The following is a 26,824-nucleotide window of genomic DNA, read 5'->3' on the forward strand; positions in this document are numbered from 1 at the left end:
ACATTGGTATAGCAACACAACAAGGTATCTTATTCCTTTGTCTATGTTCAGTTAAGGTTTTAGCTTTCATGATTTTATTTCGTATCGGGCTGGAATGGTCAAATGCATCATTACTGTCTGTAGGAACAAGTACAACGATTTCACTAGTGTTGAGCTCGTGCGTACACCACACACTAGCCCTTGTTATTTTAACTCTTGCCCCTTGGCTGAGTCTGCCATGCTGCGCCTCTGTTTTAATCAAACTTAAAACATCTCTCTTATTCACTTTCAAGTGGCAATGTCTACCTGGAATGTCGGTCCTCACTTTCCTCCCACACATGAATTCCATACTTAACAAAAGGTTGAGGGTTAAATTTCTTGCTACGAAAAACATGTAGTTCTCATCTCCATTGCCAAGCTTTATGCTAATCCGTCCCTGCATGTTTAAAGTTTGACCTCTGACACTATTAGCGACCGTAACAACACTGTTTTGAATTAGCACTGTGGGGATTTAAGTCACGTCAGAAATTTTCGTAAAAGAATTACTGACAAATACATTGAGTTTGCAGCTGTGTCAATGATAATAGCAGTGGATATTTCACCCACAATAATGTTAACTGCGTCCTGTACTATTTCTGTAGAGGTTCCGTGATCACTGAATAATCCTTGGCGGAGTCAATGCTGCCGTTATAACGCAAGGTTTCAAGTTGCCAATCTGAAATTGTTCCCTTATGCAGTTTTTGCAAGTCAACAAGGAGCTTGATAAAGCTGTTTGTAGTCTATTCACTTGAAGTCGAGGTGGGGGAGGGGGCGGCATGTTTCAACTACTGCGGTTATGTAAAAATCATGACTACTTTGTTAAGTTCAATTTTTTGTATGTCCGTCTTTAGACCTCGGTCGATTCTCATGGTTCTGGTTCAAGGACGTTTGTATGTTTCTTGTATTAGGTGGACATTCACGCTCTTAAGTTTCGTGCCACTGGTTCCCATAATTTGATTGGCAGTAGTTGTTACAGTTCCCGTTATAATCTGGGTGGTACTGCAGATGACATATGTTGTTGTCACTGTACGACACCCGATAAGACTGCGATCCTCCCTGCCCATTTACATTAGTGTTTTGATTTACAGGCTCAATGTGTGGCGTCGCGCAGTTAGCATAACGCCCTCCATTATGTTCATTACTGCTGCCGTGGCCGCTTAAATTCGCCGATGGTGGCCCACCGTACCAAAGCTACTCGTAAAACCCTCCTGAATAAAATCTATTGAAGATTGATAAAAAGTACTATACATCGTTATCTCGTAAAGTGGTTAATCCCTCTCGAATACAGAAAGGGTAACTTTGTCTTCACAATTCGCAACACAACTTTGTGAGCTGTCGGATCATCCCAATTGTGTCTTTTGTTAACAAATCTGTCGAAGTATTTCCGTAAAATACTCTGCTGGGAGTTGTAAGTTTGAGGAATGAAAACCTGATTACATAACCGTTCCTGATGACATCCTGAACAATATTTGGCTAGAAATGCCTTTTGAGAGTGTTCGTACATAATAAGATTTTCAGTAACTTCCTTTGCCCTTAAGGCTCCGTCACCAACAATGTGTGCTACAACGAGCTGGATCTTTTGTCCTTTGTTCTGTGACTGTTGCGGCACATTTCTGAAAGCTTTCGATCAGGGAACTTCTTTTCTTTTGCAATCATCTCGAACTGATGATGTTTCAAGAGGATTTTTTCCAGCAGTATTTCCCTCAAAGTTGTTGCCTCCCAGACCGATTCATTAGAAAATTGAGTGTTCATACTGATTTGGCCACATTCCTTATGAGCCAAACAGTAACGCAGACCGTACGTTTCGTAAACCTTGTGAGCACGACGCGTCATGCTGCCGGCTCAGTAAAGACGCGACAGCGTGATACTAGACCGTGACCTGAGAGCCAAGATGGTTCCGTCATTGTGGAATATTGTCCTTTAACACACGTTTAGTATTTTCTAACTCATTTCAAATAGCATCACCGTAAGCATTCTGTGCTTCGGCACCTGCATGTTGCATGGCCTACTTCAACTCCGCATTTATGTTAGACTACCGGCCATTAAAATTGCTACACCAACAATAAATGCAGACGATAAACGGGTATTCATTGGACATATATATTATACTAGAACTGACATGTGATTACATTTTCACGCAATTTCGATGCGTAGATCCTGAGAAATCAGTACCCAGAATAACCATCTCTGGCCATAATAAAGGCCTTGATAAGCCTGGGCATTAATTCAAACAGAGCTTGGATGGCGTGTACAGGTACAGCTGCCAATGCAGCTTCAACACGATACCACGGTTCGCGAGTAGTGACTGGCGTATTGTGACGAACCAGTTGCTCGGCTACCATTGACCAGACGTTTTCAATTGGTGAGAGATCTGGAGAATGTGCTGGCCAGGGCAGCAGTCGAGCATTTTCTGTATCCAGAAAGGGTCGTACAGGACCTGCAACATGCAGTCGTCCATCATTCTGCTGAAATGTTGGGTTTCGCAGGGATCAAATGAACGCAGAGCCACGGGTCGTAACACATCAGAAATGTAACGTCCACTGTTCAAAGTGCCGTCAATGCGAACAAGAGGTGACCGATACGTGTAACCAATGGCACCCCATACCATCACGCCGGGTGATACGCCAGTATGGCGATAAGGAATACACGCTTTCAATTTGCGTTTACCGCGATGTCGCCAAACATGGATGCGACCATCATGATGGTGTAAACATAACCTGGGTTCATCCGAAAAAATGACGTTTTGCCATTCGTGCACACAGGTTCGTCGTTGAGTACACCATCGCAGGCTCTTCTGTCTATGATGCAGCGTCAAGGGTAACCGCAGCCATGGTCTCCCAGCTGATAGTCCATGCTGCTGCAAACGTCGTCGAACTGATCGTGCAGATGGTTGTAGTGTTGCAAACGTCCCCATCTGTTCACTCAGGGATCGAGACGTGGCTGCAAGATCCGTTACATCCATACGGATAAGATGCCTGTCATCTCGACAGGCGTTCCGTATTACCCTCTTGAACCCACCGATTCCATATTCTGCTAACAGTCATTGGATAACGACCAACGGGAGCAGCAATGTGGCGATGCGATAAACCGCAATTGCGATAGGCTACAATCCGACCTTTATCAGAGTCGGAAACGTGATGGTACGCATTTCTCCTCCTTACACGACGCATCACAACAACGTTTCACCAGGCAACGCCGGTCAACTGCAGTTTGTGTATGAGAAATCGGTTGGAAACGTTTTTCATGTCAGCAGGTTGTGGGTGTCGCCACCGGCGCCATCTTTGTGTGAATGCTCTGAAAAGCTAATCATTTGCCTGCCACAGCATCTTCTTCCTTTCGGTTAAATTTCGCGTCTGTAGCACGTCATCTTCGTGGTGTAACAATTTCATTGTCCAGTAGTGTAGTATTAATTAGTTTATCCTTTTCATTTAGGCATTTAGTAAAGTCATTTGCAATTCTCTTCTCTTGAGCATCGAAGCATTCTAACAACAGTACTTCGGGTTAAAGGATGAAGTTCTCTACCCTCTCAGACAGCAGCTGTGTGATACTCTCATTTGAAGACATGCCCATAAAAACGGGCTAACCCTCAAATGCAAATGCTTAGAGATAAGTATTTCCATCTGTTGCTGGGTACCACAATTACGAAAATTGACATTGGTCTCAACCCTGATGTCAAGTTTGGTAATTCTCGTACCCAGCAACACATGGCAACACTAATCTCTTAAGCTTTTGCATTTGAGGGTCTGTCCGTTTTTCCGCGCGGGCTTCAGTTGCAGTTTTAGCAGTCATCCGTGTCTGAACTTCATTAGATAATTTTTCTATTGCCGCAGGCGTGATTCTATAATCCTCCCTTAGGTCTGATATTGTCTTTTTATACTTCAACCAATTATATATCCGTGACCATGTCCCGCACTTCAAGTGTGGTACCAACTTGTGTCCAATTTTGCGTGGTGAGTTCTTTATCTGGCGTTTCGAGGGTGCTATTTCACTGTGTCGACATTTGCACAGTCAGTTCTTTCTCTCTCTGAGTGAGGATAACATTTATCATCGTGGATCATTCCTTATCGTCTGACAGAAATATATTTTTTACTTGTGTCGATATTCGCACGGCAAGTTCTCGGTCTCGCACTTCAAGTCACAACGCTAGTTTCTTATCACGTGCACTCATCACGGCAGAAATATTATTCAGTACTGCGGTAAATGGATCAACATTTTGACGGATCCGTGAAACCTCCTGACTACACTGAGGCTGTGTATATGGTTCTAAATGTAAAATGGGTGGGTTTATTTCTGGCATTGTCAGCTTATTGTTACTGCTGCCGTTAACATCAAATTTAACATTTTCATAATTTACCGAATCCTTTTCCACCATTATTCCAATTTTAGCGGATGCCACACAATGAACAATAATATAATTATTTTTACTATACACAGAAAATTGTTTGCCTAATTTATTCACTGGAAGTATAATTAACTAGCAACTGGGTAAGCCGGATGTTCTATATTTGAAACGGGGACAACATGTTTCATCTAGTGTTCGCACTGCACATAAGCGGTCATTTTAATCACGGCTTCCCACAGTGAGAGAGTTTAAAGATCTTACGGCTTGTAATTAAAAATCTTGTAATAACTGTATCTGAACCATAAATCATTCAACAAGCGTCCTGAGAAATCGTGATGTGCGATATGCAAGCAGTAAGACAATGGTAACCATATCTCTCGCCTGATATGACTTTCGCAGCTTCGAATGACATTCACCTGTTTCCTTTGTATTCAATAGATACAGCTTCCTTTCTTCAGATTACTTATTAATGTTGTACGTTTGAAGGTGAAACAGAAAATACAAGGATTCGACACAAGTAATGATGAAATTGTGTTTCGAGGCTCCACGTTCTGCTCCAGATGAGGCGACACCATCTATGAAACTTAACTGAAGTGTACATGGAATGTAGTTACTGATCTATGCTGAAGACAACCTCACTGGAAATGGAGTACAGAAATGCAGGTTACTGCATCTTACCTATTAGAGCGCTGCATGTAGAAGTTTTACCTCAAACGCTCGCACTTCTTTTTTCTTTACATCAGATCAGTGAGCAAATTCGTTATCATAGTTGTTAAACGGTAGGCGACCAGTCAGCGTAATATAATTCCTACGAAAAATGTCACATAAGCTACTGTAGAGTGATCGTTACAAAATACTTAGGGAATGCTTTAAATTCATTTAAAGAAGCAAGTAACGAGAGACTACCATTAGCGTTCGGCCAATCGCCATCGAGCAATTCGTCACCGATCCTTATTATTTAAAACTTAAAACGCAGCGAAAATCATTTGCACGACGAGGCATCGAATAGGTAATGAAATTGAAATGCCCGACGTTGCTGTATCTCATATATTGCAATAATTATGTAATTAATTTAACATACACTTCAAACTTACATGTTTTCTACAGAACATCAGACAAGCGAGGGAGTGATCCACATAGTAGAAGTGTGTTTCTTAGTCAATTTTTCCCACAATATTACATTTGCTTCTTCTTACGATTGACACGGACATAAAACGCTAATGCGATTAAATAAAAAATGTTTGCAATAACATGCCCCTCCCCACCCATGAACCATGGACCTCGCCGTTGGAGGGGAGGCTTGCGTGCCTCAACGATACAGATAGCCGTACTGTAGGTGCAACCACAACGGAGGGGTATCTGTTGAGAGGCCAGACAAACGTGTGGTTCCTGAGGAGGGGCAGCAGCCTTTTCAGTAGTTGCAGGGGCAACAGTCTGGATGATTGACTGATCTGGCCTTGTAACACTAACCAAAACGGCCTTGCTGTGCTGGAACTGCGAACGGCTGAAAGCAAGGGGAAACTACTGCCGTAATTTTTCCGGAGGGCATGCAGCTTTACTGTATGGTTAAATGATGATGGCGTCCTCTTGGGTAAAATATTCGGGAGGTAAAATAGTCCCCCATTCGGATCTCCGGGTGGGGACTACTCAAGAGGACGTCATTATCAGGAGAAACAAAACTGGCATTCTACGGATCGGAGGGTGGAATGTCAGATCCCTTAATCGGGCAGGTAGGTTAGAAAATTTAAAAAGGGAAATGCATAGGTTAAAGTTAGATATAGTGGAAATTAGTGAAGTTCGGTGGCAGGAGGAACAAGACTTTTGGTCAGGTGAATACAGGGTTATAAATACAAAATCAAATAGAGGTAATGCAGGAGTAGGTTTAATAATGAATAAAAAAAAATAGGAGTGTGGGTAAGCTACTACAAACTGCATAGTGAACGTATTATAGTGGCCAAGATAAACACGAAGCCCATGCCTATTGTAGTCGTACAAGTTTATATGCCAGGTAGCTCTGCAGATGACGAAGAAATTGAAGAAATGTGTCATGAGATAAAAGAAATTATTTAGGTAGTGAAGGGAGACGAAAATTTAATAGTCATGGGTGACTGGAATTCAATGGTAGGAAAAGGAAGATAAGGAAACGTAGTAGGTGCATATGGATTGGAGGTAAGAAATGAAAGAGGAGGCCGCCTGGTGTAATTTTCACAGGGGACAACTTAATCATAGCTAACACTTGATTCATAAAAGAAGGTTTTATACATGGAAGAAGCCTGGAGATACTGACAGGTTTCAGATAGATTATATGATAATAACACAGAGATTTAGGTTCAAATGGTTCAAATGGCTCTGAGCACTATGGGACTCAACTTCTCAGGTCATCATTCCCCTAGAACTTAGAACTACTTAAACCTAACTAACCTAAGGACATCACACACATCCATGCCAGAGGCAGGATTAGAACCTGCGACCGTAGCGGTTGTGCGGTTCCAGACTGAAGCGCCTAGATTAGAACCGCTCGGCAGAGATTTAGGAACCAGGTTTTAAATTGTAAGACATTTCCAGGGGCAGATGTGGACTCCGACCAGAATCTATTGGTTATGAACTGTAGATTAAAACTGAAGAAATTGCAGAAAGGTGGCAATTTAAGGAGATGGGACCTGGATAAACTGACTAAGCCAGAGGTTTTACAGGGTTTCAGGGAGAGCATAAGGGAACAATTGACAGGAATTGGGGAAAGAAATACAGTAGTAGAAGAATGGGTAGCTCTGAGGGATGAACTAGTGAAGGCAGCAGAGGATCAACTAGGTAAAAAGACGAGGGCTAGTAGAAATCCTTGGGTAACAGAAGAAATATTGAATTTAATTGATGAAAGGTGAAAATATAAAAATGCAGTAAATGAAGCAGTCCAAAAGGAATACAAACGTCTCAAAAATGAGAACGACAGGAAGTGCAAAATAGCTAAGCAGGGATGGCTAGAGGACAAATGTAAGGATGTAGAGGCTTATCTCATTAGGGGTGAGATGGATACTGCCTACAGGAAAATTAAAGAGACCTTTAGAGGAAAGAGAGCCACTTGTATGAATATCAAGAGCTTAGATGGAAACTCAGTTCAAAGCAAAGAAGGGAAAGTAGAAAGATGGAAGGAGTATATAGGGGGTCTATACAAGGGCGATGTACTTGAGGACAATATTATGGAAATAGAAGAGGATATAGATAAAGATGAAATGGGAGATACGATTCTGCGTGTAGAGTTTGACAGAGCACTGAAAGACCTGAGTCAGAAAAAGGCCCCAGGAGTCGACAACATTCCATTAGAACTACTGACGGCCTTGGGAGAGCCAGTCCTGACAAAACTCTACCATCTGGTAAGCAAGATGTACGAGACAGGCGAAATACACTTAGACTTCAAAGAAAGATAATAATTCCAATCCCAAAGAAAGCAGGTGTTGACGTATGTGAAAATTGCCGAAGAATCAGTTTAATAAGTCACGGATGCAAAATACTAACGCGAATTCTTTACAGACGAATGGAAAAACCGGTAGAAGCTGACCTCGGGGAAGATCAGTTTGGATTCCGTAGAAATGTTGGACCACGTGAGGCAATACTGACCTTACGACTTAACTTAGAAGAAAGATTCAGAAAAGGCAAACCTACGTTTCTAGCATTCGTAGACTTAGAGAAAGCTTTTGACAATGTTGACTGGAATACTCTCTTTCAAATTCTAAAGGTGGCAGGGGTAAAATATAGGGAGCGAAAGGCTATTTACAATTTGTACAGAAACCAGATGTCAGTTATAAGAGTCGAGGGACATGAAAGGGAAGAAGTGGTTGGAAAGGGAATGAGACAGGGTTTTAGCCTATCCCCGATGCTATTCAATCTGTATATTGAGCAAGCAGTAAAGGAAACAAAAGAAAAATTGGGACTAGGTATTAAAATCCAGGGAGAAGGAATAAAAACTCTGAGGTTCGCCATTGACATTGTAATTCAGTGGGAGACAGCAAAGGACTTGGAAGAGCAGTTGAGCGGAATGGACAGTGACTTGAAAGGAGGATATAAAATGAACATCAACAAAAGCAAAACAAGGATAATGGTATGTAGTCGAATTAAGTCGGGTGATGCTGAGGGAATTAGATTAGGAAATGAGACACTTAAAGTAGTAAAGGAGTTTTGCTATTTGGGGAGCAAAATAACTGATGATGGTCGAAGTAGACAGGATATAAGATGTAGACTGGCAATTGCAAGGAAAGCGTTTCTGAAGAAGAGAAATTTGTTAACATCGAGTGTAGATGTAAGTGTCAGGAAGTCGTTTCTGAAAGTATTTGTATGGAGTGTAGTCATGTATGGAAGTGAAACACTGAGAATAAATGGTTTGGACAAGAGGAGAATAGAAACTTCCGAAATGTGGTGCTACAGAAGAATGTTGAAGATTAGGTGGGTAGATCACATAACTAATGAGGAGGTATTGAATAGGATTGGGGAGAAGAGACGTTTGTGGCATAACTTGACTAAAAGAAGGGTTCAGTTGGTAGGACATGTTCTGAGGCATCAAGGGATCACAAATTTAGCATTGGAGGGCAGCGTGGAGGGTAAAAATCGCAGAGGGAGACCAAGAGATGAATACACTAAGCAGATTCAGAAGGATGTAGGTTGCAGTAGGTACTGGGAGATGAAGGAGCTTGCACAGGGTAGAATAGCATGGAGAGCTGCATCAAACCAGTCTCAGGACTGAAGACCACAACAACAACAACAACATGTCTTTTACGTTGTTTCAAGGATGTGCCACTAAGATGCCTGTTTCTTTTAAAATAAGACCATTTTCACATATTTTAAAAGTATTACTTTAATTAGATATTTCATTTAATAAAACTTCGAACTCAGGGACTAACTCCACTGATCGTGTATATCATTCAAAACAATACATCCGGCGAAGCTGTCCCAGCTTTCTCATAATACATTCACGGGGGCTATCACGCAGGTAATACTTCGAAGCCATTGCATGTGCTGTATTTCTTCATCATGTCGTAAAGTCCTTACTAACAAACTGGCAACCCTTATCAGACAAAAGCTGTTTGGCAACTCGTACCTTTAGAGAATAAACCTTTCCTATATCTCTTACAATGCATGTAACAGTAACTTATTTTAACGTATATAACCGTACGCATTTGGACCAACATTCACTCATGACAAATATGTTTTGTAACTATCGTTTGTCCTTTGGTAATGATTGAAAGGAATTCACTGGAATTCTTTCTCATAGATACTTAGGTATCATAGGTTACAATTTATACTTTATTGGCCACATAGTTTCGTTCACTCGCTGGCAACTGGGTATTACCTAATAATTTTCTCTACAATTTACTCACATGCTTGACATTACACTATTTGATCATATGTTGGAACCACTTCAGTACATTGTAATTAACACAAGCTTCGTGAATATATTCTATTAGCTATACCACTGAATGGTTGTGTAAACTCGTTCCACAGTTCATACTATTTTCATTGATCCTCTAATACCGTATGTTGCTGTGCCACAACCAATTACTTTTTTCACCTTTTGCAGCTCTCACTAATTTAAAGTAATCGGTAATCTTATCTAAAACAGAATCTAGTATCTCTTCCTTCATAATCTTCTGGGCTAACTCCCAAATACCTTTACCATGTTCACCAATCTTCAGAAAATATATCCTGAACTTATGTACTACTTTCTAGGGAAGTGTATTTGCTATCATAGGTTAGTGGTAATTTGGTATTTCAACAGGCACTACATTTTTTAACTGCTTCTTAGCTTCTTCATTCTAAATATAATTTTTGTAAACATAGCCAACATCTCATAGGCCTATGATGCATTAGTTTACTGTGCATAAGGAACGTTAATGACCAAATTATCGGCGTAGATTATTGTTTTGTAACCAGCTAATAAGTAGCCAAATCGTTTAAAACCGAACGAAACTGCCAGTGACACATTTTCCATTGTTGAATAATTTTCGTCGTGTTTATGTAACTTTCTTCCAGCTAATGCCAAAATTCGATGGTTGTAACTTTCGTAAGTTAAGTACTATTGGCAAACTTGGCATGTTAACCCACAGTCTGATGCATATATAGATAACTTAAAGTCTTCTTTAAATTTTGGTTTTTGTAACAGCTTAGGTTATTCTAAATCACTTCTAAGTTTAACAAAGGCACACATTATTTTTGTTTCCACTTTCAAGACGACTCTTTCATTAAAGACGTAACATCAGGATTTTTAATATTGCCACCATTTAGAAAATTCCTAAAAGAACTCATCATTATGAGAAAGGATTTTGGTTGTTTCTGACTGTGTGAATGACAATTAGTGATAGCGTCCACTCACTGGGGCCTGGCTGTAGACAATTAGCATCAATAATATGCCCCAAAATCTTTAATTCTTTCTTGCCAGATGAGGACTTAGAAAATTTACCTGTGATGACCTTTTGTCTAAGTTTGTTGAACACTGTCTAGCATAAACGCTCTACCAAAACCTTAGAAATAATTAGTATGTCACCTGTGTACAAAGTTGTCTCATTCAATATTTCATTGCCCAGAACTATATGAAGAGCGTGCATAAATACACGTACCGATACGCATCCATAGATGGCACTTGCCCCCACGTACCGTCCACATGATGTTGAGGTATTCACGTGGTCTGCAAGAGCCCAAGATCTGTAACCGATAGAAAGGACCAAGTCGGACATCAACTTCGTACCGGTGGCAGTTTCCCGGATATCATGGACCCAGTTTGCCTCAGGAGAGGGTACAACGGCTTTGCGACACGCGTTTCAAACGATTCAGTGAATGTGGTACGTCATACTGATAAGCGGTCTCATACTTCCGCGTTCTTAGTACATTTGGCACAATTTTTGTAATCACACCCAATCAGACCGTGAACTTTCTTTTCCAGTTATCCCTTCTTCCATGTGTGTCACTTTATCTTGTCAGGCAATGCAATTTGCCACTTTTCAAAGTACATTCATTGTCATTGGTGGTTAAAAACTATGATAAATTATGTTAGTAAATGGAGATAAAAAACAAAAATATAGAAACACACATTCACAAACGTTCGACTCTAACAAGATTGGGACATTGTATCCTTGCTAGCCTCAGAAACCATAAACACCATATTGCAACACTTTTTCTACGTCCTTTTGAAATTCTCATATGACATGACTTCGTTGCCATTGCGTTTGACGGAATAGCTCTGTTGGTTTTTGAGTGTATACTGAGTTGCTGCGAATACTTTTCAGGATGTGTTATTGTAGTATAAACCAATTCGTTCAACACGGTGGTTTGCGTCATGTGTGGATGGATACGAACGTATGCACAGAGTATTTCTTTTTCTATGTACGACAACTGATTCTTGTTTTATTGTGGACAGTAGAGTGAATTTCGTGTGAATGAGTAGGAGTGGGTTTTACACTAATGGAGAAGCAGCAAGGATAAATCGTTCCTAAACCGGGAGCCAAATTAATGGAATAACCCGTAGTGTAAGATGTGGAAAGGGGGGGGGGGTGAGGTGGGCGAGGTGGCATGTGCTTAAGTGGCAATGAATTGTTATGCAAACTCAATTCTCGATTGAATTTGTTACGCTGCTACACAGTCGCCGTATCCCTATCTCACTAAGTGCTCTGTGATGGGCACCGGATCACCGCATTACGTCCGTGGCAGATGTGTTTGTGAATAATGGATAACACAACGAGTACAGTGTACTATACATATTTATGTCGTGCCTGTAAACAAAGTACTGTTTTAGGTGAGAAGCAAATCAGTGTTATAAATGTACATTGTAGGGTCTCACATCAATTGAATTCGCAATTGCGATTAAGTACTACCATCAGCTGTAGAACTGAATGACGACAATGAAAATTTGTGTCGGACCTGGACTCAAACCCTGATTTCCTGCTTATCTTAAGCGGTCGCCTAACTACTTTTCTTAAAAAACTCGTTTTGTTCGTTATTGTTCGTTGCGGACGTCTCATCACAGTCGTTGAATTTCATAGCTGCTCTGTTCACTCAGTTTTTTTTTTATTTTTTTTATTCCAGAGGACAGCTAACCCTCCGACCGAACACGCCGAAGTACCGAACCGGCAGACCATTTGGTTACCTAACAGTAGAAGTAGCTTTATTCATCCGTAGATCTCTTTTTACAAGGATATAGGACATGTCATAGTATTTAGAAGTTTAGCCCACTGTAAAATAAGGTAATACGTATATACATACAATTACAGATTTCTAGTTAGAGACAGTCATTACATTTACTCCTGTTATACGATTACTTTTTTTTCAAATAACTTATTAAATAATGTAATGCCACACCGTTCACTCATATCTCACTATGAGTCACTGCACACTATACACACATTGTTTCATAACACTTCACTCACTACACACAGAGACACACTGGTGATCTCTGGCCAGTTTTCTGTACCACAGCTTTCCATTCGCTATCCTGAACAACTGAGTCAGGATCTCTCTAGAATGAGTGAGATGTTGAACTCAGAAAGAGGAAGAGGTGTTAGTATTGAGGAATGCATAGCTTGGGGGTAAGTAACCACTTTAGATCCTAAAAAGGGTGGACTAGGATAAACTGATATAACGGATAAGGCCTCTGCACTTTTTATCAAAAGGCAAGTTAATTTAGTAAGAGACTCGCGAGAAAGCATAACCAGCCAACTTTCCGAGATCATTAAACCTCGAAGCCTGATTCCTCCGATTAACGTGCAGGATATCAACAATCGTTTACAGCATGTGAGAATTTTCTATGTTGAGTTTAGTTATGTAACTCTCGAATTCAGGCAGTCACGACACCAAAAGTCATAATGCAGGAACGAAAGAAAAGCGGAGGAAGGAACAAAATAGAACGACAGTTCCCAAACATTGAGTACTGAGATTTGGAAAAACATTAGCTCTTATGTGCTCACGTCTAATATAAAAACGTCATGGTACAAGGCAGTTAACAACATAGTTAGCACCAATGAAAGACTGTACGCAATCGGACTCTGTGAAACAAATTTATGTCAACAATGCCATCTACTTCACACAATAATTCATCGATATACTTGGAGTGGTCACATGAATAGTTGGAAGTGGATCCGGGAGCAAATAGCTCTGATTACGAGGACACCCCCTGAGTACATATCGCTGTCATTGATACACAGGCTTGAAGCACGCTATTTCCCAGAGGCAAATAATAACGCTGTGTGCTGGTTGCTGGGAAAATTTGTTAATGACGTCCTTAACAAATTAGTACCCGACAGTACCATATAGTTCATTCAAGGTACACATGCTAGGTGAATCCCACAAAGTTGGAAGGTAGTCAAATCATATGAAATAGTTCGATAATATGTTGAAAATTATATTTGGTTAATATAAAAAAGAAGACTGTTTACGGTGATATCCTTCATAAATAGCTATTTATGCTTCTGTAAAGATTGGAGCGCATGTAATTCAAAGTGCAGATTTTATTTCATCGTGTTTGAAGTTTGAATGTCTTAAAAAAAAAAACACAAAGAAAAAACTTTTCTTCATGTTTAACTTAATTGCTTCTGGTAACTTAGTCAATAACACAGTCTTAAACATTTCATGTATAACATGTGTACATGGTTACTATATGTACTTAGTATGTATTTGGAATGTGTAACATTGTTTCTTTAATAAATGTTTTTATATAAAAAGAAAACGTCTTCGGTGAGAGGGTTAGCTGCCGTCTGCAATAAAGAAAACTGAGTAAATGGATAATCGATGAACTTGAACGGGTGTCTTGGACGTCCGGCTCGAAAAAATGCAACGAACAGTGTCGAAAAAAATTAGATGAAACAAAGAAGAAAAAAAGGAATGGTAAGGCGACCGTTCGCGATAAGAGGGAAATCCGGGTTCGAGTCCCGGTCTGCCACAAATTTTTACTGTCGTCATTTCATTCTACAGCTTTTGGTAGTCCTTAATAGCAATCGCGAATTCAAATGATGTGTTTTTTAACAGCTGTGGTCACCACAGTGCGTGTTCCTTTGGGCAAGCAAGCATGTCCAAACCAACTTTGCATTGTAATCAGAAAAATACAAGCACTGCAACGTCATAGTATAGGGTCAGGTCAGAATGTTTTAAGCAGACTGTGCAGTAGAAGGTTGAACGAAAAAGGATGTACAGCAGCCCATATTTGATGGCGGGACGTTCAGGTTAGGTAGCAACAGTCCCAGAGGAGCGTTGGGTATGTGCTGACTGCGAAGACCGCTGATGATGGCATCTGCTGAACCAGACCTTCTACGTATCACGTGTGTGGCTTAGGCGGCTAATGACCAGCGTCGGCAAGTCCTGTCCTATTGGAGAGACGGAATACACATTGTCAGGGCTGACAGCCGCTCCGATTGGATTTCCTGGAAGACCTGGAGGTGATGGCCTGGGATGGACATGCGCAAGACATGACAGTCAACGGCTTGATGTGCTCATTCTCCGCAGAATCGAAACTACTACCAATTACCAAGTAAGACAGTTTAGGCAGGAAGATCCATCAGGTTGCTAGGCAGCATGAGACGAATCAGATAAATGAAGCCAAATCAGTAGAACATTTCCACTAGGATCATCAAAAGAATATAAGTAATAATGGTTGTCTCATTTCATCAGCACTCATTCTAAATCTGGGTCCTGTATAGCCAAAGCTGTTGCAAATCTTACCTTATGCACGTAATTTTTATAGGAGATTCTGTTTCACATCTTTGGCACAATTCGCCTACATGTTTGAAGACCCCTCCGAGATGACTCTTAAACAGTTTTGTGAATTTTTTACTTGGATGCGAAAATTTATTTCCTACCCTCACCGCAAATACTTGATAATAGCTATGTCTGGCTTTATAGCAATCAAGCGCATACTAATTCGTCCGGAGAGCAAAGGCTACTGTGACAGAGTCGCCTACAAGGTTACCTGGTTGCGGTACACACATTCTGATCGTCGGAAGAACCAGGCAATTCAAAACGTGAAGGTGAAAATGATATGAATTATTGAGAAAATTAGCCAAAAAATTGCAGGTGGAATGGTTTATTAACACCCGTGACCATGATTTCAACAAGTGTACCATTCTCTGCTTCTGAAGTATATGAACCTGTTTCTACGATTTCTAAGTTAGTGTTCATAGATTTAGATGTAGCGTTGGCTACCTTGGCAGGTAATTTTTAACGTAGCTGCTGTTCAGCAAGTACACTATGCGATTAAAAGTATCCGCACACTCCTAAAAACATACGTTTTTCATATTAGGTGCATTCTGCTGCCACGTACTGCCAGGTGTTCCATATCAGCGACCTCAGTAGTCATTAGACATCATCAGAGAGCAGAATGGGACGCCCCGCGGAACTCGCGGACTTCGAACGTGGTCAGGTGATTGAGAGTCGTCTATGTCATACGTCTGTATGCGAATTTTCCACATCCCTAAACGTCCCTAGCTCTACTGCTTCCGATGTGATAGTGAAGTGGAAACGTGAAGGGACATGTAAAGCACAAAAGCGTCAGTAAAATTCGGAGGCTGTGGTGTTATGGTGTCGTCGTGTTTATCATAGAGGAGGCTTGCACCGCTTTCTGTTTTGCGTGGCACCATCATAGCACAGGCCTACATTGACCTTTTAAGCACCTTCTTGTTTCCCACTGTGGAAGAACAACTCAGGGAAGACGATTGCATCTTTCAAATGGTTCAAATGGCTCTAAGCACTATGGGACCTAACTGCTGTGGTTAACAGTCCCCTAGAACTTCGAACTACTTAAACCTAACTAACCTAAGGACATGACACACATCCATGCCCGAGGCAGGATTCGAATCTGCGACTATAGCACAAGCGCGGCTCCAGACTGAAGCGCCTACAACCGCTCGGTCACGGCGGCAGGCTTGCATCTTTCAACACGATCGAGCACCTGTACATAAAGCACGGCCGGTAGCAGAGTGGTTATCCGACAATAACATCCCTGTAATGGACTGACCTGCCCAGAGTCTTGACCTGAGTCCTATAGAACACTTTTGGGATGTTTTGGAACGCCGACTTCGTGCCAGGCCTCACCGACCGGCACCAGTACCTCTCCTCAGGGCAGAGCTCAGTGCAGAATGGGCTGCCTTTCCCCAGGAAACGTTCCAGCACCTGATTCAGTTTATGCCTGCGAGAGTGGAAGCTGTCATCAAGGCTAAGGGTGGGCCAACACCACATGGAATTCCAGCATTATTGGTGGAGGGCGCCACGAACTTGTACGTCATTTTCAGCCAGATGTCCGGATACTCTTGATCACATATTGTAAGTGAAAAATAGTAAAAACAGAGCCACTTGTATCTGAAGACCACGATTTTACAACTGTTGAAACCATGATCAAGTGTTATCAATAACCCTTTATACATGCAACCAGGTGGCTGATTCTCTCAAATAATTAATTTAAATTCACGGTTGCTGAACGGCAGCTATGTCCAAAATTTTGAAAAATATTTCACTGGACTTGGTGCCATCGGTTTTGCCCACATGCGTGATTTCTGGTCATTGTGACCTTTTCTGACCTCCACGCTCCCCTGGCTTCAATTGTTGTCATTGCATCGCTACATCGCTACTAAATGGCGATTCTATTCTGAAGTATCATTGTTTTTGCACACGGAATTTTTAGGGTTCTTATCAGTACATGATGCAACAAGGCTTACTGTTCACATACCCCGTTTTTTCTGTTTTTTTTTCTTTTTCTTTGAGGAGAGTGAGAGCAAAGATGTAAGCACAAATAGTACTATATTTTTAGATTTCGTGCTTCATTTTATTGTAATGCGAACTGTGTCCAAATAAACTACGTTGTAGTGTCACTATGAAGTAATTTAGTACTATGTCCTTGAAAGTATGACGAAAAATGAAACGTATTTGCAGGCATACAACAAATTAGCTGTTTATATCATTTCCTTATCTACAATATTTTTCTGAGTGACTGTTCATTCATTTACCTCTTCCTTATTGGCATTCAGATTTTAAAATATTAATTAAATTTTATGTACAAATGTGCACGATGTTGAAGTATATATAAGAAGTGGAGAAAGTTGAAGAGTTGAATAAATGTACGTAAGTAATACACACCACACACACACACACACTAGTAATAGTGTCTGTTTCAATTTTGATTGATTTAAAACAGGCACAAAACTTTGAAAATGTGCTCTGCATAAGTGCATAATACGGTAAAAAAATATCATTAAGGCTGTGTTAATAAAAATTATCATACTCTAAACGTGTATACATTCAAAGGAATGACTATTTGCCCTCAATCAAATTTATGTAGCAATCTACAATGTGTTTTACATGCAAACCATCGCCAAACCGCAGTTGTATGACCTTGGGGTCACTGCGTGCTCATCCACGCATCGGAATGCTCACTCCATAGTTACTGCTACTGTATGACCCGAGTCAAGAGTGTTAAAAATGAAAAAGAAAATGGTTACTAAAGGAAACTGGAGCCATAATTCATTTAACTATTTCGGGAAAATACACTTTCCATTTGCTTTGGGTGTTCCCAAATGTGTTCTTTCGCGATAATCTTGCTAAATGACCATTCATTTTTAAGTCCAAAGAGGCAACAAGTCTACGTAGCGTAGCTTCACTTGTGGAGAGCTGAGAAGACTCTCTTTTAGAGATATAGCTCCCCTTTTACTTCAGCTACCGTCTTTGTCCTAAACTATTAAGTTTAGGCGTTTCCCAGTAGTCAAGATTTGAAATTTTTTAGGTGAGTCGCAGAAAAAGGCATTTTCTTCCAGTATGTAGGTGGGAGTTTCGCACCGAAGGACAGTGCCTTTCAACAACAACAACAGTTTGTTGTACACAAGCCACAAAACAGAAAATACTAAAAAGATTCTTTCCTCAGTGTTGCTTGACGTTTAATTTCTCATCAGAAAAAAAGTGCCTCTCCCCTGAAGTATATTTTCGTTTGAAAGTATTGTAGTCAGCACTAGTGACAAACTTCTCCCTTAAATCTGGTACAGTAAGAGTGACATTATGCCTCCGGGTTGTGTTTCTTCACGGTTTTTATACAGAGAATGTAGATAACATGCATGAAGTCATGCAATGGGGGTTTCTCTGTCATGCAACAAAGTGATTCTGAATACATCATGCAATAATGGTTAAAACGAAAACTGTACTAAATATGGAGAAAATGTTGGCAAGGATGGGTTTGTTGCGAAACAGGATATAGCTGAAGTGATCACAAAGCTGAGTTTAACGGTACAGCATCGAGTGAAAGATGCCACTGATGAGTGTAGGTCTCGTAAAATACGACAGATAAATCCGTTAACGAAATTTTTGTTTCGCTTTGACACTCCTTGTCTAAACTGCTCACAAAGGAACTGCCACCAAAACACGGTCTGTGATATACGCTAGACCAGTCTGCCACTGTAAGCAAAATTTTGAGAATTGTTGGCTTATTATTACACTATAAACTAAGCACTTCATTATTATGTCCACAATTCGTGTTAGGATTTAGCATACACTATTGCAGAGACCAAGGAATAAAGTGATAAATACGTAATCTCCAGATATCAGTGGTTTTCTCAATTTTTTTGTTAATATCAGGTATGTGCATAATACGTTCAAATATTATTACAGTCTTAGAGTAATCACCGAATACAAGAACACTGACTTAAATAATGTATGAAACTAGTTGAAATTATACTATATGTATCCAAAGATCTTTTCAAATCTCAAACATCTGTTATGTATCTATGTAGACGGAAGCTGTAACACTTATATAGATAAGTGGCAGGTTTATATTAGGTAACTGTGTATCTACGATTATGGAGTGTGTGTCCATTGTTAGTTAAGGTCATTGATCTGTGACAAGAAATTTAAAATATTGTGATGTATATATGGAAAAAGCTAAATGATGTTTAAAATACTGAAATTTTTAAATATGTGTATATTTAGAAGAAAAGCTTCGTATATTGGAAGCTGGTTCATGCTTAAGGCTCTTGTATTATAAAATGTAAAAGATGTAGGGAAATCCCTCCGCAACGGCGGTGGCTCGGCGTGATGTGAAAGGTGGTTTTGGCGGTCGAACTGGCCAATTACTTGGTGGGAACGATACGCAGTCAGTGGCCAGCAATTGCACGGTAAACATCGACGGTGCCAAGGGACGCAATTGGAAACCGCTTTGCAAGGAATTTTGGCTGGGATGTAGATGTGGCTGTTGCATGATACTCTCGGCAATAAGGAATGGCTCTAACACATTAAAATCCGTCGCCAAGAAGAAATTGTATAGAGCATTCAAACATCAAGAGCCGTGAGTACAGTAAGCCGCCACGTCGCTTGCCTCCACTACTTGGCCACTGCTCCACCAACTTGATGCATACAGATATCTATCAGAGGTTGGACCAGTTAATTTGTGTGAGTGATTTTAATAATAATCCAAGTGCTATAAACCTGTGTTTAGAACCATATCTTTTATCCTAATCATGAACCTATGCAGGATCCCATCCAAAGTTTCGAGAAAACCGAGTATCCTGTTTCTAATGAACTAGTGATTTATTTATGTATGTCAAATGTGCATGGATTAGCAAGAGTTGAAAAAATATCATGCTCGATTTTTTGAAGTTAATTGAGCTCAGTGTTGAATAATTCGCCTTGAAAAGTAAAAACATAAACTATTCCAAGTGAAGCTAAGTGAAGCTAAAAATTAAATTTAGTTGAATTGAATTTTGATACTGCAATAATCATAGAGTTTGACAAGTGATAAAATATCAGTTATGGGTCCCCACCATATTCTTCTTACATTAGAAAGGTAGTTGGAATATTATTGCTAAATAATATTTGAATATTATTGCAAAATATCTATAAATGGGAGCAAAAACAGTGTGATTGTGGTATTACTTAATTTTATTGGTGGTTCTTACATATCAGGTAAGTTAGAGGCTCCCCCATGTCCTACTTAAGTTCGGTGCTTCCTGCAGTAACATCTCAGTACTTCGTCACGTAATGACCGTGATTGTAGCTGTTATTATTATGTGTTGGGTACAGTTTTGCTTCATTGATTTGTGGTTTATGCACTATTGGTAGCTACTGCTACCAACAGCTTAGATTGCCCTGTGTCCGTTTGTATCCTGTATGCTATTTAAAGGGAATCTTAGTGAAAGTCACTTCACCAACTAATATTAAATATTCTTAAACATATATTTTCAAATTAATGTGCCTAATTGGGCTTGCGACCGTTCGATATTTCAATCGTATATTAATGTTACTAATTTCGTTACTCCCAGAGCTGAAGCCTGTTTAATTTTTCTGTTAATTGCACTATATTCAAAATTACAGTCCGATGCTTTCATTCAATAGGCAAACACGCGGTCAAAATTTCCCAAATCCTCTCAGAGGGTAACATTAGCTTGTGTCATGGCAGGCTAGTGGCTTTTCCCGTGACAGAACTTAAGGTTAGATTGTTACGTAAGAGTGGCGTACAACGAAGCTAGTGTTATAAAGCGACGAATAAAGATTTGTACTAAGGCCGCGATTCAGACTAGTCTCACATGCTCACTAGGTGGATGTGCAAACCACTATGCCTTCTTGACACAGTGGCTTTGCACCACAGTACGGACTATCCTAGCACGTCTCCCCCCTCGATCTAACACAGGATAGGTGCTTTAATGACATTAAACTATATTGTTTGCTGAGACATTCTCAAGTTCCAAAAATCTGTCACGTTAATGTCCAGACTGAAACGACGACTGAAACGACGACTGAAAATTGGAAACACAGCTGGGATTTCAAACCAGGTTTCCCGCTCACTAGGAAACTGCTCTAACCACAACACCACTTTGGCATAGTAGCTTTGCACAAATGTGCGGACTACCGCAGCATGCCTTCCTCCACAATGGAACCTGGCCTTGGTACAAATTTTGAGTCATTGCTTCATTCTGGCCTTGGTACAAATTTTGAGTCATTGCTTCATTCTGGCCTTGGTACAAATTTAGAGTCATTGCTGATATTAGAGACTTTAAAAGGTCTACGGAACGAAGTAGTTTCATTTGATTAAAGCTTATATGCCTGGGTTTCAGGCAGGATCCCGCCGTTTCGATCGATGGAGTGGTGCTATTCAAACATTGGTTGAGAGCCTCTGAAATGCTGTGGGAATTTTCGGGGAATACCAAGTAAACTGTGAATGGGAATCTGGATTGAGGAGGGAGGCGTGCTGGTGTAGTCTGTGGTGGTGTGCTAACCCACTGTGCCAGGGTGGCGTACTGGTCAGCGCGTCTGCCTAGTGTGCAGGAGGTACGTATTTCCATTTGTCGCTTCAGTTTGCATATGTACACTACAAAATTTGAGTGAGGGAGAAGGTAAAAGGTAAGAAGCCAATTCTCGATCAAGTTGTAAACGCGATACTTGAATGTATACAAGATGTGTATTATTCAGAACCATGTTATTCACCATACCAAAAGCAAAGAACTAACTTGTCAGGAAAAAACATGCACATGAGGAGCTAGCAGTTGTCAGGCATGTTTAGCTGTCTGAAAACGTTAAATGACTGAACCATTGGCAGGATTTCATCCGATTAAGTTCCCGAAGTCGGAATGAAATGGTCCGAGTCAAGCGGTACAGCAGCAAACGCTTTAGTATCTGGCCTCTTATTAGTTCTTTTACCAGATTACGGCACTTCGATTCCGTTTCCTACACATATGATCTGGCTGTTGACGTTAGCAACATTCAACATCACGTAAAAAATAACATTTGGCCAACGTCTTGTGCCTCTTTGAACATTATACACAGAACACGTTTTATCGATCACGTTCACACCTATTTTACGGTGATTATAATAGGTAATCACTTCCGATTTCTTTTTGTCCCCGGTTTCTTCGTCAATCGCTCCATACATATGCACGCTGGAAATCACTGTGACGTTTTTCTTGTTATTTTTATTTTGGAGCTCATACTGCACCACAGTGCCCTCTCTGCGGAATGCAAACATACTAGAGAACAGTTCTCTCTTTTTTATCTCTTTCAATTCACTGGGGATTTGCCGTTTGTTCTTTTTAAGTATTTCCACGTAGGGCAGGCTGTATTTCGTGGAAAGGTCGTGAAAAAGAGTGGTGTCGCTAAACCAGTTGCCAGCAGTGATATTTCGGGCAGAGTTTGCTAGAAGAGTAACCAGACATTCAACCACGTCTACGGGTCTGTTGCTAACCTGGAAAGGACTGTCGGGTTGCCTTCCTGCATCAATTTCCGTATTCCATCTATAGTATACACCTATGCCTACTGCAGCTAGTATCTTCAACCTGTATTTTGCGGGCTTGGACGGTAGATGCTGATGAAATTACACTTACCTCTGAAGGCCTCTTACTCTTCGTCTGTTGTAACGTCTTCTCCTACACAATAACATCGTTGGCAGTTCAGTACAAACTGATGCAAAATGTCCCGAATAGGGGCAAGACGATGTAGAGCTTTTCGCTGTCCTCTTGTTTTTCTGTTGTCAAACCTCAGAACCCGAAGTAAGAAACGGAACCGCGCGAGAGTCATGGTGAGCCGGAAAATCTCAATCCCACATCCGTCGTTAGCCCATAAATCCTCGAGGATTAGTTTCCCAGCTTTGTAGAGTCCAGCAACGTATAAAAGCCCAATAAATACTTTAAGCGCTGATCAGTGGGTCTGACGTCTCTTTCCCGTGGATAATGATCTTCCACAAAATCGATATATTGGTTTCTGGATCGAACAATGATGTCCAACATGTTGCCATCAAATAAACATGCCCATGTGACTAAAATTGTGTGTATGTCCTGAGCTCTACCGATCGATCCCGGAAATTTCCTGAGCATGTTATGTTTCCCCCGTTTCGACGAACGATAAGGATTTTTTTTCCCAGGAAATGGAGTCGATAACTGTCTTCCCCTTATATTTATGGCAAACATAAAATTCATCGTCGTCTTCGCCCTCAGATGAAACATTGGTGTCGCTTTGCTCCGTCTCGGAATTGTCCTGAAGTTCGTCGATTGTTTCCTCCGCATCCGTGTTAGTCTTCTTCCGGTACCTCGCACGCTGTGTGCCGTAGGCTTGGTATCAGGCCTGAAGGACCAGGTGCCTAACCCGAGGAACACGAAATGTCATTAGGATTCATTTCAAATCCGGGAAATAGGAGTTGGTGTATGTTTTTGATGTCAGAAGAATTATTGAAATTATATTTTGGTCCCGTGTCCATATCAACCTGTAATATGTCGACGATAGTATATTATCATCCAGAAATATTCATAGATAGTCGCAAAGACAATACATATATCACGTGTAACATATATAGTCGCGTTGTATCTGTGAGATACGCTTACATATTTGGCTACGGTATTTTATCGGCGAGTAAATGACTACATATGAGAACCATCACTATGTAAGCATCAAAATCAGAAAACAGTCACAATGCACTTACGTGAAAATATAGTCGCGTGGTATCTCTGCGATACAAAATGGCCCCACACCCATCAGACTGAAGAGGACAAGGTCACCGCACGACTGGCACTCGACTCGCGACTAGGTAGAGGGATAGGAGTGGGGGGAGGTTGTTCCGCAGACGCGCGGGCCACCTGGAACGAGAAAACGTAGCTTTCTATCTGAGAGACTGAAAGCGACCACTTGAGTGCTAAAGCCATATGGTTTCCGAATTACTAGTAGTGCGGAATGCAACGCTCTCAGTTTTCAAATGCAGGATACATTTGTCCAATATCTGACATGCAACCATCCTGCAAGTTTCCTACCCCAATCACTACGGTGACAAGTTTTAAAATGATGAAAACACTTCCTTCTACGCTGTTCTGCTGTCCTAGGAAGATGTCGACAGCATATATGAACCGCTCGAGCTACTTATAACCGAACTACAACGAAGTCAGGAAACTGCTTTTCTGTCGCTTAAGAAGTTTATGGATTTACACGTCTTTTTAAGTCGGAAACGTACCTACCTTTAGTCACACTTCCCACGCCATCTGTGCTTGTTATTAGTAGTAGTAGCAGATTTGGCGAATGTGGTGCCACTAGGAAACAGAGCGAGGAAAAAACGACATGAATAATTTCAATAGTTGATACATTGAGTTACTACCCGCGCCCTCTTGCACGATAACGCACATGAAGAAGCACCACGATCAGTGGGCAAAGGAGATGTAACAGTATTATTGCTGTTTACAGTAGCATCACCAGAGCTCTGGTAGCATTGCTCTTGCACAAAGAAGACCTGGTCTGATGTCAGTTTTGCTCATGTGTAATATGTAATGTATCAGTTTCGTCCTAACACCACGTCTCTGGAATACATCCTGCTCACACGAAATGTATATGGCAGTTGTCCAACTCTCCTAGAGAACACGCTAGGGAATTACTTAAATCTGTTAAACGCATTGATTCTTCTCCTTAATACTCAAGAAATAACATTGCTTGTGAGAACCAACAGTAATTCGGTAATATCTATATTCGACTGCAAGTGTGAGAACACAGTTATGGATTCAGATACATACGTTTCGCCTGCTTTAATAGAGAGCCTCTGTGTAATACTTACATTGCCTTTGGTGAAGTATGTGTTACGAAAACCCTCGTAGTCTACAGGGGGGAGGGTTAAAACCGAATGCAACAAGAGCATAATTTTTAAGCTTTTCTCCGTCTCTAGTGTCCGTGAACTCCCAAACCACATTAATTCCCATAATTTCATGGGACGTGTTCTATAATTTTATGTAATCTCAGTCAATTTACGTAATTTTGCAAGTTTTTCTCGCTATTTTACACATTTCGTCGTATATCTCTCAATTTTACGTATTTTCTATCAATCTGGCCTAATAATACCAGGTTTCCCCCGATTTTTACCGATTTTATGTAATTCTTTCATATTTCTTCGATAATTTTCCGTACGTATATGGTCGTATTGCTGGTATACCAATGCTCTGTTTTATTTTATACGGTGATATTTCTGTGTTCTCTACAACACCCTACAAAAAAAATCCTAAGAACTCCCCTCTTCCTGATAATCTGCATTTTGGATAGGAAGATCATGAAAAGTATTGCACCATTCGCCTCGTACCTAGATGAGGCTCAAGGAGTGGTGCAGACGGGAAACTCGTAGACTGGAAACAAATCTGTGTACTGCTGAGAAACATCAGAGAGCTTGCCTGCAGACTCAAGAAGCGGTGCACTTGATGGAAACAAAGTCTAGCACAGTTCTACGCATTAAATTGGCTTTCAGTCTACCATGTAGGGATCTGCAACAAAGTCGACGTGTGTACAGAGTTTATCTCTGCTGCTGTTCAGATATTTCTACGCATAAGTATATTCTCTAATTGAGTAATTGATGAGCTTCGCAACTTTTGTTTCACCTTCCAACTCTTATATGTCCTGACAACCATGTCAGGACATGTACAAACTCAAATATTTCGGGTGTGTATTTTATCCTATTAATAAGCTATTCGTTAACTGCCAGAAGCGTGGCCGAGCGGTTCTAGGCGCTCAGTCCGGAACCGCGCGACTGCTACGGTCGCAGGTTCGAATCCTACCTCGGGCATGGATGTGTGTGAAGTCCTTAGGTTAGTTAGGTTTAAGTAATTCTAAGTTCTAGGGGACTGATGACCACAGCTGTTAAGTCCCCCACTGCTCAGAGCCATTTGAACCATTTTTTTATTCGTTAACTTACCTTCTCCATACCTACACAGTGCGCACCTCTGGCAATGTAATTTATAGACGAACAGTTAGCAAGTTATGCATTGGAACCACAACCGTCCGCCGCTGACAGCTCTACAGACATACATACAATGAAGAGGAGTTCATAAGAAAGAAAACACCTTCGCCTGTCGTCCGCCTTTCGAAGGATTTAGGAAATAGAATGTCTTGCATTTCATATTTGTAACACTAGTGTACAAAAGCAAGAAGCGGGAAAGAGAATATCCGATATCCATACAGTCATCAAGTTGCAAAACGAATTGGAGCTTGAAGACGTGGTAGCAATTTTTATTTTTCATGTCACTGACTGTTGCATCAATACAACGACCCAGGGTATCGTGTGAGTGTGATGTCGACTTCAAACTCTTGACAAACCTTTCTCCTAGCGTGATTCTGTACATTTTTACTGCTGCTGGAGGACGTAATTTCTCACCAGTAATGTGTGGTGATTTGAATTTTGAAATTTGAACTGATATCTGTTGTTTGAGGAATCTGAAATTTCCTTTCAGCTGCTACTCATGACACTAAAAACTTCAGTGGGTTTACCTACGTTCTGCCTGCAGGTGTCTCTTTATTTTTATAAACTGCGAGTTATCGTTATCTACTCTCTCCAAAAAACGAACACATTGAGATCGTTTTGCATTATTGGAAATGAATGCAGGTAAAGCCTAAGGTCAGATAATCAATTTCATAATTAAGCAGTTTGGTTTTGCGCTTAGAGCTAACTTTGCTGTTAGGAACAGAGGAAGATGCGAAAGAGGAATGTACTTTGATTGAATTCGAGTCTCTTGCCGTATT

Source organism: Schistocerca cancellata, chromosome 8 (assembly GCF_023864275.1).
Source record: "Schistocerca cancellata isolate TAMUIC-IGC-003103 chromosome 8, iqSchCanc2.1, whole genome shotgun sequence".
Classification (NCBI taxonomy): domain Eukaryota; kingdom Metazoa; phylum Arthropoda; class Insecta; order Orthoptera; family Acrididae; genus Schistocerca; species Schistocerca cancellata.